The sequence below is a fragment of the Cupressus sempervirens genome, chromosome 10 (genome assembly GCF_028749045.1).
Source record: "Cupressus sempervirens isolate cs-2001-9-10 chromosome 10, ASM2874904v1, whole genome shotgun sequence".
Taxonomy (NCBI): domain Eukaryota; kingdom Viridiplantae; phylum Streptophyta; class Pinopsida; order Cupressales; family Cupressaceae; genus Cupressus; species Cupressus sempervirens.
In genome coordinates this window covers 269,986,007-269,999,153 of record NC_143127.1, presented here as the reverse complement: position 1 = coordinate 269,999,153, position 13,147 = coordinate 269,986,007, and positions in this window count along the sequence as shown.

Genomic DNA, 13,147 nt, shown 5'->3' with positions numbered 1-13,147 from the left:
TAGGTTTTCCCAAACCGAAGAAGCCTAAAAATACAATGTGCAAACAATGTCAACTAGGAAAGATGACCAAATCAAGCTTCAAAAGCAAAAACTACACTTTCGAAGAAGTACTAGAACTAGTCCATAGTGACTTATGTGGACCAATAGAAGTATAGAGCTCCCTAGGAGATAGATACATAATGCTATTTATAGATGACTATTCTAGATGATGACTACCATAATCTGATGCATTTCAAATCTCTAAGTGGTACTTGGCCAGAGTTGAGAAGGAAACAAGTAAAAGTCTAAAGTGCCTAAGATCAGACAGAGGAGGAGAGTCTACATCAAAAGAATTTGTGATATTTTGCAATGATAAAGATATCAAAAGATAAACATCAGCACCAAGAACTCCCCCAAAAAATGGCATTGCAGAAAGAAGGAATAGGTCAGTGATAGACTATTCTAGAACATTGATTATGGAGAAAAATGTTGCGCTAAAGTATTGGAGAGAAGCTATAAGTACTGCTATTTACACCCTGAATAGAGTCCAAGTCAAGAAAGGAACAAATGCAACACCTTTTGAACTATGGTATGGTCACTCACCTAATGTAAAACATTTCAAAATATTTGGTTGCAAATGCTATATTCTCAAAGATACTAGAAATGGCAAGTTTGATGCAAAAAGTGATGAAGGCATATTCCTTGGATACTCCACTAGAAGCAAAGCATATAAGTGTTTGAATATTAACACTAATAAGATTGTGGAGAGTGCAAATGTAAATTTTAATGAGCATGCAGAAGTCTAAGATGATGAATCCAAGCAACTAGAAGATTACAGATCCTTTGTATACTTTTATGAAGGAATACCAATTGAAAATGAAGTTGCCAATCAAGTTAGAAATCATCAACAAATTTTAGTATCAACAGAGTCACAAGCAGTGAATGCCAGGTTGCATTTAGAAGTCAAGTTGGAGAATGAACAAAATGCACATTCTAACTCTAAAAATAGTACACATGAAAGAGATGATGAAATACTGGATGGAGAAGAGCAAAATGAACCTGAAACTGAAGGACCAAATATGAAAAGAAGAACAAAACCAAGACTAGCTAAGTATGTGAGAAGACATCACCCTGAAGAATTAATCATTGGTGATAAGGATGCAAGACCAATGACAAGGAACAAACTAAGGAATGAATCATGGCTGCTGAACAAAGTTGAGCCCAAAACAATGGAAGATGCACTACAAGATGATAACTAGTATAAAGCTATGGAAGAAGAGATAGATCAAATTGAGAAGAACAAAACCTAGACCCTAGTTCCTAGACCAGTTGATAAGAATTTAATTGGTACCAAATAGGTTTTTAGGAATAGAGTTGATGATAATGGTGAGATAACAAGAAACAAGGCTAGACTAGTCTGCAAAGGTTATGTACAAGAAGAAGGACTGGACTGTGGGGAAATATTTGCCCTTGTTGCAAGAATGAAAGGAGTAAGAACACTACTTGCATATGTTGCTTACAAAGGTTTCAAGGTCTACCAAATAGATGTAAAGTCTGCTTTCCTGAATGGTAAACTGGAAGATGACCTAGAGCATGGTATGAGAGACTGCACAAATATATTGTGAAGATAGGATTTGAGAGAATAGATGACAACAACAACTTGTATATCAAGGCAAAAAAACGTAAAGACATTTGATATCTAAAATCTTTGTTGATGATATAATATTTGGAGGAAAATATATTCTATGCAAAGATTTTGTTGATCAAATGAAACATGAGTTTGAAATGTCAATGTTTGGAGAAATCAAATTCTTTGTTGGATTGCAAGTACATCAATTGAAGTTGCCAATAGTGGCATGTTGTGATGGTTAAGTTGTTGCATTGTTATCCTTGTCGTCAAGGTTCAAATCTAATGGGCATGAGGTCCCTCATTTGTGGCCTCACTGGTTCATAGCTCTAGGTCAAAGTGTTTACCCCTCTTTAGTTGCCAATAGTGGTATGTTGTGATGGTTAAGTTGTTGTGTTGTTATCCTTGCCATCAAGGTTCAAATCTCATGGGGATGAGGTCCCCCATTTGTGGCCTCACTGGTTCATAGCTCCAGGTCAAAGTGTTTACCCCTCTTTAAAAAAAAAGTACATCAATTGAAGCATGACATATTTGTGACCCAATCAAAATATATCAAAGAGATACTCAAGACATTTGGATTAGAAGACTCAAAACCAATTAGTACACCAATGGTAATAGGACATAAGTTATCAAAGAATGATGAGTCAACTGAAGTGAATCAGACAATGTATAGATCAATGATTAAAAAATTACAGTATGTTATACATAGTAGACTAGACATTGCATTAGCTATTAGAATAGTGACAATATTTTTTACAAATCCAAAGGAAAATCATCTGATAGCAGTAAAGAGAATATTGAGGTATCTAGAAGGAACTGATGACTTTGGCTTATACTATAAGAAGAGTGAAAAGTTTGAGTTGAGAGCCTACGTAGATGCAGATTGGGGAGGCAATATTGATGATAGAAAAAACACCAGTGGAGGAGCACTTTTCTTGGGAAAAAGACCGATTACTTGGACCAACAAAAAGCAAAGTTGTACCTCACAGTCAACAATAGAAGCTGAATATGTTGTAGTTGCTATCAATTGCACTAATATTGTATGGATCAAACATCTATTACAAGGCATGAAAGAAGAGGTAAATGAGCTTGTGATACTTTATTGTGATAATACAAGTGCCATCAACATATCAAATGATCCTATAATGCATGCCAAAACAAAGCATAATTGCAATCAAGTATGACTATGTAAGAGAATTGGTGGAAGACAAGCAAGTAAGGATGGCATATGTCAATTCAAAGGAATAGATTGCTAACATCTTCACAAAAGCACTACCTAAAGATTCTTTTGAGTATCTTAGAGGTAAGTTAGCGGTGATACCCCTAGCCAAGGCTACTTAACATTAAACAAGATTTCCCTGCATCAAATGAGTTGATTGCTGAAATATTACATTGATGCAGAGGATACTTACTTTAGGATTTTTCTTGAAGAAATTAAAGTGCTGAAGTTTCAAATCAGTCACAAGCAAGGTGACAGAGGGAGAAATTGGAAGTACCTGCAAAATGCTACACTAACATGTTAAAGATACTGAAAACAATATGTCTTTGGCATTGTTGTCAAAGAGGGAGATGAAAAAGGAGAAAATCGATCAATAGTTGAGGGAGAAGAATGAAAAAGAATGAAGATTGAGGGAATATCAAAATAGAAGAATATGAGAAATACATATAGAGGGAGAAGATGTAAGAGGGAGTCAATAGAGTTAGTAAAGCAAAAGAATGTTCAGTTATAAAAAAGAGAGGAAATAACAGCTTAGAAGGAGAAAATCAGTATAGACAAGAATCAATCAGAGGAAGAAAACTTATTAGCAAAAGAATTTAGAGGAAGTCATAAGTTAAATTATGATGCTGATATAATGATAATGAATAATTTTGAATAAAGTTGTCTTTTTGGCATTTGATTAACTCTTTTAACCTAGTTAGCATTTCGTTAACCTGGTTGATTAGTTTGGTTTGTCATCAATGCCAAAGAGGGAGATTGTTGTTGAAAGAATATTTTCAATTATTGTTTTGTCATTGATGTCAAACTTGGTTTTGTAATGAAATTCAAGGATCAGTTAAGACAATGGTTAAATGATGTATTGATAACATACTTGAAGATATAGAGGTTGGCCACACTTAGAAACATTGAAGGAATAAGTTAGAACAAGATTGATTGCAAAGCTTAAACTAAGTTCATTAGTAAGTGCTAAGCAAATGAAAAATCTAGTGTGTGCCGAGTGATATGGAAGGAGCCAATCATGTTCAGATGCCGAGCAAAGTAATAGTTGTCAAGCATTAGAAAAACTTAGTGGATGCCGAGTGAATCCATAGTAGGTGTCGAGCATTAATAAAATGTAGTTGATGCTGAGTAACACAGTATGTGCCAAGCACCATAATTTCAATAGTGTCGAGCTACTGCATTATTGAAAAGTCAAAGATTTGCCAAATCTGAGTTGACAAGTTTGTTACCTTGAATTTTGTGAACTAGTTAGAGGAGAAGGATGATGAGCTGGTGGCACAAAATTCTATGTAAACTATTTTTGAGTGAATTCTTGATGGTGTTTCTAGAAGGAACAAAATGTGGGTTAGATTCAATGAATCCTACCTAATCCATTCAAATAGAAATCAAAGGAGGGAAGAATCGAGCGAGAAAGTAAATTCTAGACTTCTATTTAAGGAGTCATAGACCAAGAAGTAAGAGTTACTGGAGTGCCAAAAATCACGAAGTGGTTGAAGGGTGTCAAGGAGAGGACATCAAAAAGAAGGAAGAATTGGGCACATAGACTTTGCTTCAATTAGTGGTCAAAAGGAAGATTGAACTAGTACATTGAGCATGAAGACTCAAGGAGACCAAGCTTGAAAAGAGAGCAAGCTATCAAGAGTTGTAGAGACAGAAAGCTAGACAATGTTATGAGCTGAAGAAGTGATATGAAATTTGCAAGATAAGTTATAAAGCTGTAATCATGTCAAAATCCCTTATTGTTACTCTTTAGCAATTGTATTAGTTAGGGTAAAAAAATCCTATGGACTCAAGTTGGTTTAATAGCCATTTGTAAATCCTTTAATAGGGTGGCATTCCAAGTGAATGTTCTAAAGTCCTTTAACCACACCCACTTCTAACAAGGTGGTTAAATCCTTTAACCAAGTCACATTTAATAGTGTGTTGTAGCCTTTAATAGGGCAGGCCTTTCACAAGGCACCACTTCAGAAGAGTGAGAATTGAGTAGCATGTTACTGGTGGTTTTTCCTGAATTGGGTTTCCACGTAAATCACTGTGTCATGTGTTGATATTTTTATGTGTTATGCTTGCATGCTAATTTACAGTAACTTGCTGAATAGGAATGTTTAAGCATGGATGAATGAACAATTTATTAGGCTCACTTTACTTGAAGAAAAGTTTGAATTGGACATTTGGACCTTGAATAATTGATTCACCCCCCTCCCCCTCCCCCCCCCCCGCTAGTTATTCTAAAGAATTTCTAACAGGTATGCCCCTTTTATGATGTCTTTAAATGAGATGCAATTAAATACAAGGTGATTTGATTGGGGTATTGCCCCTTTTAAGATATAATAATAAAGGACGTTTGTCCCGGGCTAGACTGGAGGTTTTCTTCTTGGTTCTTTCCTACCAGTGCTTGTTTGAATGGAGAAAGATGTTGTAACTTATTTATTTAAATTAATAAAAATAATTATGACCTTGGTCATTTACTGATCAAAAAATAAAAAAACATTATTTAGAGTTTATTATTAAAATAAAACTCCTAAATAATTATCATTAAATAAAATAAATATAACTATGCCACAATTAGAACTATAATTTATCTTTAAATTTTACTCTTTTATATTTTATTTTCCTTCGGTTTATTAATTAGTGGAAGCACTAATTAAAACATAGTTTATTATTTAAATAAATAATAATAATCAAAGCTCATTGTTTAAATGCAACTCTAATTTAATGATTATTAAATAAATAATTATAATAAAGCAATATTAAATCTTTGATATTTTAATTCTCTTTTTGTCCAACTTCTCAAATTAGACTTTTAAATTAAATATTTTAAACTGGAGTACATATTTAAATAAATTATAATTAATTAAATATCATCATATTCTAATTTCTCTATAACCAATTTTCTAAATTTAGACTTCTAAATTAAGACTTTTAAATTAAAGAACATATTTAATTAGTTTTTAATTAATTAAATATTCTCATGCTTTAATATTTTATTTTTAATCAAATAATATTTAATTATATAATCAACCCAAATATTATAATTAAATCATTTACCAAATAAATCACACAATGAAATTCACATAAAAGCAACATTACCAAAACAGGTTGAAACTCAAAATCAAACAACACAGACAAAGATAAATTCATAGGTTTTAAAAAGGGTGGAAAGTTAGTTATGAGTCCTCCTTGCAAGACAAGTATTTAGGCTATGGTTGGGATTGGACCTAAACATTATTTTCCCATTCTTACCATTAAGTTATTATGATAGGGCACGCTCATTCTCGCAATTCAAGGAAGTCGATGCTCGACACCTACATTCTACATAAAAGACGAGCATGTACATGTATATAAATATATCTAAACTAAACAAGCAATGGAAGAGAGTAGTACATCATGTAGATCCCGATTAGCAAGTGACTACAACTCCCTCCCTTAACCGTATCAAACACGAAAAATAGAAAGATAAAACAAACACACACACCATACACATGCAAGTATGGGGTAAGTACCATAATAATTATAAGTCAAACATCAAATGCTAAGGTAAAATAATGAATTGTTATGAATATGAAGTAATCATCATTAAAGCATCATTTGACATTGCTATGAAAGGAATCACATTTATTAATTACAAATTATTAAAGCATCATTAATGCATCAGTAACCATAATCATTAAACAACACATGAAATATAGTCAACTAATTAATCATTGTTGATATATCTCTAGTCCAAGTTATGAAATAATATCCTTGAAACTAACACATCCATGAAATAGGCATAAAAGAGTTTGGTAAATATAATGGAAAAGCAAACTATAGGTGGGCACTACACAACCCAGGATGCTCCTGCAGCAACATATTTTTGAATATTAAAAAAAAAAAATATTTTTTAAAAAATGAATTGGAGGAGGGGTTGCAAATGTAGCACGACTACCAAGGCAACCCACTTCCTGATTGGGGTGATTTTTACAATATTTCAATTTAAAAATAAATATAAAGTAATAATATTAATAAAATACTATAAATTAATATTAATAATAAATAAAATAAAATAAAATAAAATAAAATAAAATATTAAAATTAATTTAATTAACATTTCTTAATTTAAATTTAATTATATTTGAATTTTGATTATTGTTTAAATGCTAATCAAATTTTGCAATTAAATATGATTAATATTTAATATAATTAAATATGATTATTAATAGTACTAAAATAGTCTCTTTGCTTTATGAATTTTTTTTGTAAAAGGACATTTTTTTTATTGGATAGTTAACCATCGAACTGAGATGATAATACATAGTTGAGTAGGAAAACATGGATCCTAAAAAAATGAAAATGAAACTTAGTTTTGATCCAACTAAAATTGTAAAATTTATCACATTTAGATATCTTAGGTAAACGAAAATACCATCTTATTTACTAAAATTGAAACTTAGATAATTACTATAGAAAATTTGGAATGGTTAAATATCTACACTTGTTTTAATTACTTAATGAGATGTTATGTTTTATTTCATGTTGGGGTTTGGGATTAACCTAGTTTTGACTAGATAGTTATGTTTACCAGAGGCTTGAGAAGTGATTTGGTTGTGATGTTGTATTGTAATGTTGTGATCTTCTTGGTTTAACCTATGAGGTTTTGATCAATTTTCTATTGATGCTTTTTAGTTGCTTGTATAGGACTGGGGTTGATATTGTGATTTTATGAGTTATACTTTTTATGAGCTTAAGATAGGTTATCTATGTGTATGATGGGAAGTGGCTTGCAATGGAGGTCAGAGTTCTAAAGAGGTTGCTTGGGTAACCCATTGTAGGTTGCATTAACAAGTGATAACATTTCATTAAATGGGTTAAAATGAATTAGCAAGAGTTAGCGTATTACCTCGACCATGCTTCAAGTACTAGTAGGCTAGGATGTGAGTAGAGAGGATGCTCGGTTGTGACCTTTCCTCATTAGCATACCTTGTCTGTAAGAAAGGATATTGATGGTGTATAGATTCACTATGGGGCTGGAGTCTAGAGAGGATGTCATGGTAACCTTAGAGTTGGCTCATGCAATGACACTTGCCCACTTACATAGTAGATTTCCTATGTGTATTTGTTGCTTCTAGGATTACATGGCATTTGTGTACTTGGTACCTTTGAGATAGTTTGCTACCAAGATTTCCTTGACCTAGATTCTTGTTATGGATTTTGGATTGTTATATGTTTGGGACTTGAGATTATCTTCTCAACATGGTGGCAGTAGACCATTTAGGTTCCACAAGGTCAAGTGGTAATGTTTCTTATATCATTAAGATTTAACATCTGGATGTCATTTCTAGATGTACTTGTGCAATTGTTCCATTCTTTTGACCTTGTGATTATGTTCTAAGATCACATTCTAATTTATTATACTTTGATATTTGAGATCCTATGAGATGTTGTACCCTTTCATGATGTATATTATTTTAGCATTTCATACCCTATGACTTGTACATAGGATGATTGTGCATCTTGGTTATGCCATGTGACATCTTACGTACTTGTATATTATTTCATTTGATTTCATGCTTATGATTGTCCTATGATGTAGACTTGGTTATGTATCAAATTTAATCTTAATAAAACTTATGTATGTGATTCAATGTCATAGAACCCTTGAGAGATGTAATTGTTTTTGTATTGCTTTGTATGTATGTGAGTTATTGATTTTGCTATGTTATCTCTTGTTATTTTAATCTTAAAAAAAAATGTTTGGAAAACTTAATGACATGATAATCTAATTTATTTTGGGTTCCACGACGAGGCGTTACATAATTACTATGCACACACACACACACACACACACACACACACACACACACACACACACACACACACATTTATGAAAGAATAAAGTAAAATAAAATAGAAAAAAAATAAGAAGAAGAAGAATTTAAAGGAGATAAAGAGATCAAATAATTAGTTTAAAGAATTTTCTTTAAGGTTTGAACACTTGACCTCCCACCTACTAAACCCTCTATCTACTATATCACCACTCAAACTCTTTGATAACTTCAATAAGAGAAATAAGCTATAAGATATAAATAGTAGACAAGATAACATATGATAAGTAGGAAAAGGGCATAAGATTAAAACCGTTGACCCCTTATGTAAGATTGAAGAGACTTGACCAATGAACCATGTGGATTATTTGAATAGGAGGTTCATGGCAACATAAAAAAACCATAAACTAGTTTTCCATTTAATTAAAAATAAATAAATAAATGGTTGATTTAATTAATCAAACCATGCAAGTTGCTCGGTGCAAATGGTTGCAACTAGCCAAAATTGCTATATTCTTATATAAATAAGGAGTCTTCCCGAGAATGTAATACCATAGGAAATAATTTGGAAAAACTATAGTAAAAAATTTGGACAAAATCTATATTGGAGATACTTTGGATATAATTTATAATCCAGGAAAACAATCTGAGGAAAATCTTCAAGAAATTTGCAGAAAATAGAGAAGGAAATCCTGGTTTGGTGATCATAGGAGACTCAGGAAGAGCATTCTAAGTACTTGGGGCAAATCACAAGCTTTATTCACTGATTCTTAGAACTTGTTTCCGAGTAGGTCATTTAATCTCTCATTGTCTTCCACTAACAAATAATTATTATTGAAGATAATTAATAAGGAACCATGACTATCATTTTGATTGTCTAAAGATATGAAAATGCAATGGCCACCAATGATTAATGTTTTAATGTTTGAATTCCTCTTTATAGTAAATCATTCTTTCACTTAGAAGTCCTTAGCGGATTTTTCTCCATAAAGGTGAATATGATGAGTTGAACTCCTATGGATAAGGGCTACTTGCCAAATCCATTCTAGAAATTCAATTCCTGACATTCCTTATTTTTTGTATGTTTTGGAATAGAAGCACAAGTATGTTGCATATATGTGCAGATATACCTCACATACGTATATGCATGTAAACCCATGGTACGTTTGTTAAGTTTGAACAAATGTGTAGTTATAATTCTCCAATGTACAACTATAATGAACAAATGCACATCTACATAGAACAAAAATACAACTATAATAAATATATGTGCAACTCTACTTAACAAGTGTGCATATCTAGTGAAATTAATAAATGTGTAGTTCTACATAATGGATGCGTAGGTATATTGAATGTATGTACAAAAATAATGCATAAAAGTGCAACTTTGCTAAACAAATGCACATGAATAAGAAATGAATACATAGAAATAGGGAAAGTTGCTAGTTTAACCTCTAGAGTCAGTTCCCAACATCAAGGTATAACATAAAATGAACATAGTTTTATTTTCTTATACTTTAAGTTACATTTTATGTCATTCATCCCGCACCTTTCTAGATACGTTTCAACCTCATAGAAGTTAAAATAAAAATGATAGATCTTGAGGTTTTTAGAGACTTAAAACTTAGCCAAATTTCAAGAGTCAGCAATTCAACTTGATCATTTTGTGTTTTGTGACCTTATACATACTTTTGAGGCATTGACTCTCTAGAAGTGTGATAATCATTCTTGTAAAGTGTTTGATAAGTATTTGTTGCATTTTATTCCTTATGTGATGAATTAGGGTTTAGTGGATTACCCTGGAATGTGCCCTAAATCAGTTCTCTCTGTCTAAATTATTTGAGTTGGATTTGTTTTGATCACCAAAGGCTTGTAAAGTTTTTAGCTTATCAGAAGAGCAAGCTCCTCAAATTATTGTGATTCTATGATGTTTCTTTATGTGAATATGTTTTGATATATGATTTAGTGTTTGGGGACTAGGCGTATGAGATCTTAGGTTATTTTCCCCTAAAACTCTATGTTTTTTTATTCATTTTATGAGTAGGGTATAGACCCTAGGTGACTAGCTTACCATAGGTGTTGGGGCCTAGAAGTGTAAAGCCCTGCTTGGGAACCCAAGAGAAATAAACCTAACATGATTCAATGTAAATTGAACTATTTTTTTAAAAGTTTAAACAACACAAGATAAAAATGTGGAAGCAATATACACATACATATCAAGTACACATAAGCAATTACAAATATAATTCTAATTTCTTGAGGGTTCTTCTACATTGAGTCACGTTAAGAAGTTTATATTAGTTAGTTTAATTCTCAAGTACAATGTCACGATTACAAGAAAATAATAGATACATCATCTCATAAGCAAAATTATAAACACATATGACATAATACATCTAATGAATAACATCCACTGCACATGCTACAGGGTATGCGAGAATAGATAGAAGTACATCCAAATATAAGATACTTGTTAACATATATACATCAACTAAATAGAAGTTTTCAAGATATGCATAAGAATGATAAAAGGTACAATTGTACCAATAGACATCCAACATCTGCAAATCTTAGGGGGACCCAAATGGTAAGAAGACAATACGTCCTTCCTACTTGGTCACCTAGTCAGGTTCCCACTCCCACTATGTAGGGAAGATAATGAATGATCCACAAATGTATATCAAACCATAAAACAATCATAGACAAGGAATCCTGACAGCTAAATCTACATCAAGGGTAATAAACTACCAAAGAAGGAAAGATAGTCCAACTCAAAAAGACACTCAATCTAATACCATCACCACAAACCAAGTCAACATACAAATACCAAGTATAAATCAAGTATTATAAATCTAGATATAACATTAATGAAAGATATCCATTTCAACTCAAAAGTCAAATGTCAAAAGTAAAACAACTAATAGATTACCAATTATCAGATTAATGAAAGTAACACTAGTACATTTGGGCTCATATTTTGACCATTATTGGTCAAAATTTGGACCAACCAATTGGTCACAATTTTTCTCGTCGAAACTTCAACCAATACGTTGGTTGAAAACTTTCAAAATTGTCGACACAATTTCTGCCAAGCATTGGTCAAAATTTCAACCAATGCTGGTAGAAAATTACACAGCATTGGTCGAAATTTTGACCAATGCTTGGTGGAAAACTGCCAAGCATTGGTCGAGATTTCAACCAATGCTTCGTAGAAAATTGCCAAGCATTGGTCGAATTTTTTTTGAGGCATTCCATAAAACAATTCACATGCCTTGCCTATGATTTGAAATTTTGCATCATCGTTTTAGATAACTCTCTGTAATCCATCATAAGGTGGATAAGAGAGTCCAGGATGCATGCAAAATGTCATAAACTATATATAGAATTCACTCTAATTATAGTCATAAAGTATATTGAGAAAATCAAAATAAATAGAATAAATGCATCATGTGAATTATGAATAGCAAAGGAAATGAATTTGTTTAGATACTATCAAACTTCATAGCCTAAGTAAGGATTCACAAAAAAAATCCTTACCTAACTTAGGAGCACTGTGCCAGCCGTACATTTGAATTATGGTTGTTTCTATGCAAAAAAAAAACTAGATCAATCTAAACTTGAAACAAATCTTATATACAAATTTGAAATTTAGCATTAGTTGTTGGGGGGGGGGGGGAATATCTCAAAATTGATCAGAAAATAAACCCTGATAAGATCCCCAAAAAAGTCTATGCATTACATTTGTTACAAATTGGGCAGGTAGAATTCAGTTACACTGGTTCTTTCCCTGAGCAAGTTTATCTACAGGTTGCACAACTGCATCAAATTTTTATTGATTCAAGGATTTGATACGGGTATTGGATATGATCAACTATATTATAAGGTTCCAGATAGAACTCAAGTTCTCTCCTCATTAATTTAGTCTATAATCTTGGTTCTCACAATTCTAATTGTTTGTTTTCTTTATCTAAGTTAATGTATCTGAATAATTGTTGATGTATTGATCTATTTTTGAGGGAGGACATCACAATTGTTGTTTAGATAAACACATATATTGCTCTTAAAGAAGTTAATTTTCAATACATGATAAGGGTACTGGATATGATCAACTATATTATAAGGTTCTAGATAGAACTCAAGTTCTCCTCTCATTAATTCACTCTATAATCTTGGTTCTCACAATTCTGATTGTTTGCTTTCTTTATCTGAGTTAATGTATTCAAGTTAATGTATTTGAATAATTGTTGATGTATCGATCTATTTATGAGGGAGGACATCACAATTTTTGTTTAGATAAACACATATATTGTTCTTAAAGAAGTTAATTTTCAATACATGTCCCTCCGCCCATATTTTTATATCAAATTACTTCTATGCTTGAATGTCGAATCTGTGATCTAATATGTATAGTAGTAAAGTCAAGTCTAAAATTGAACTGAGTATTTAATATCATCAAATTTGAGGAAGATATTTCAGGGAAATCACAACTTTGAACACAAATTTGAATGTAGAGTTACC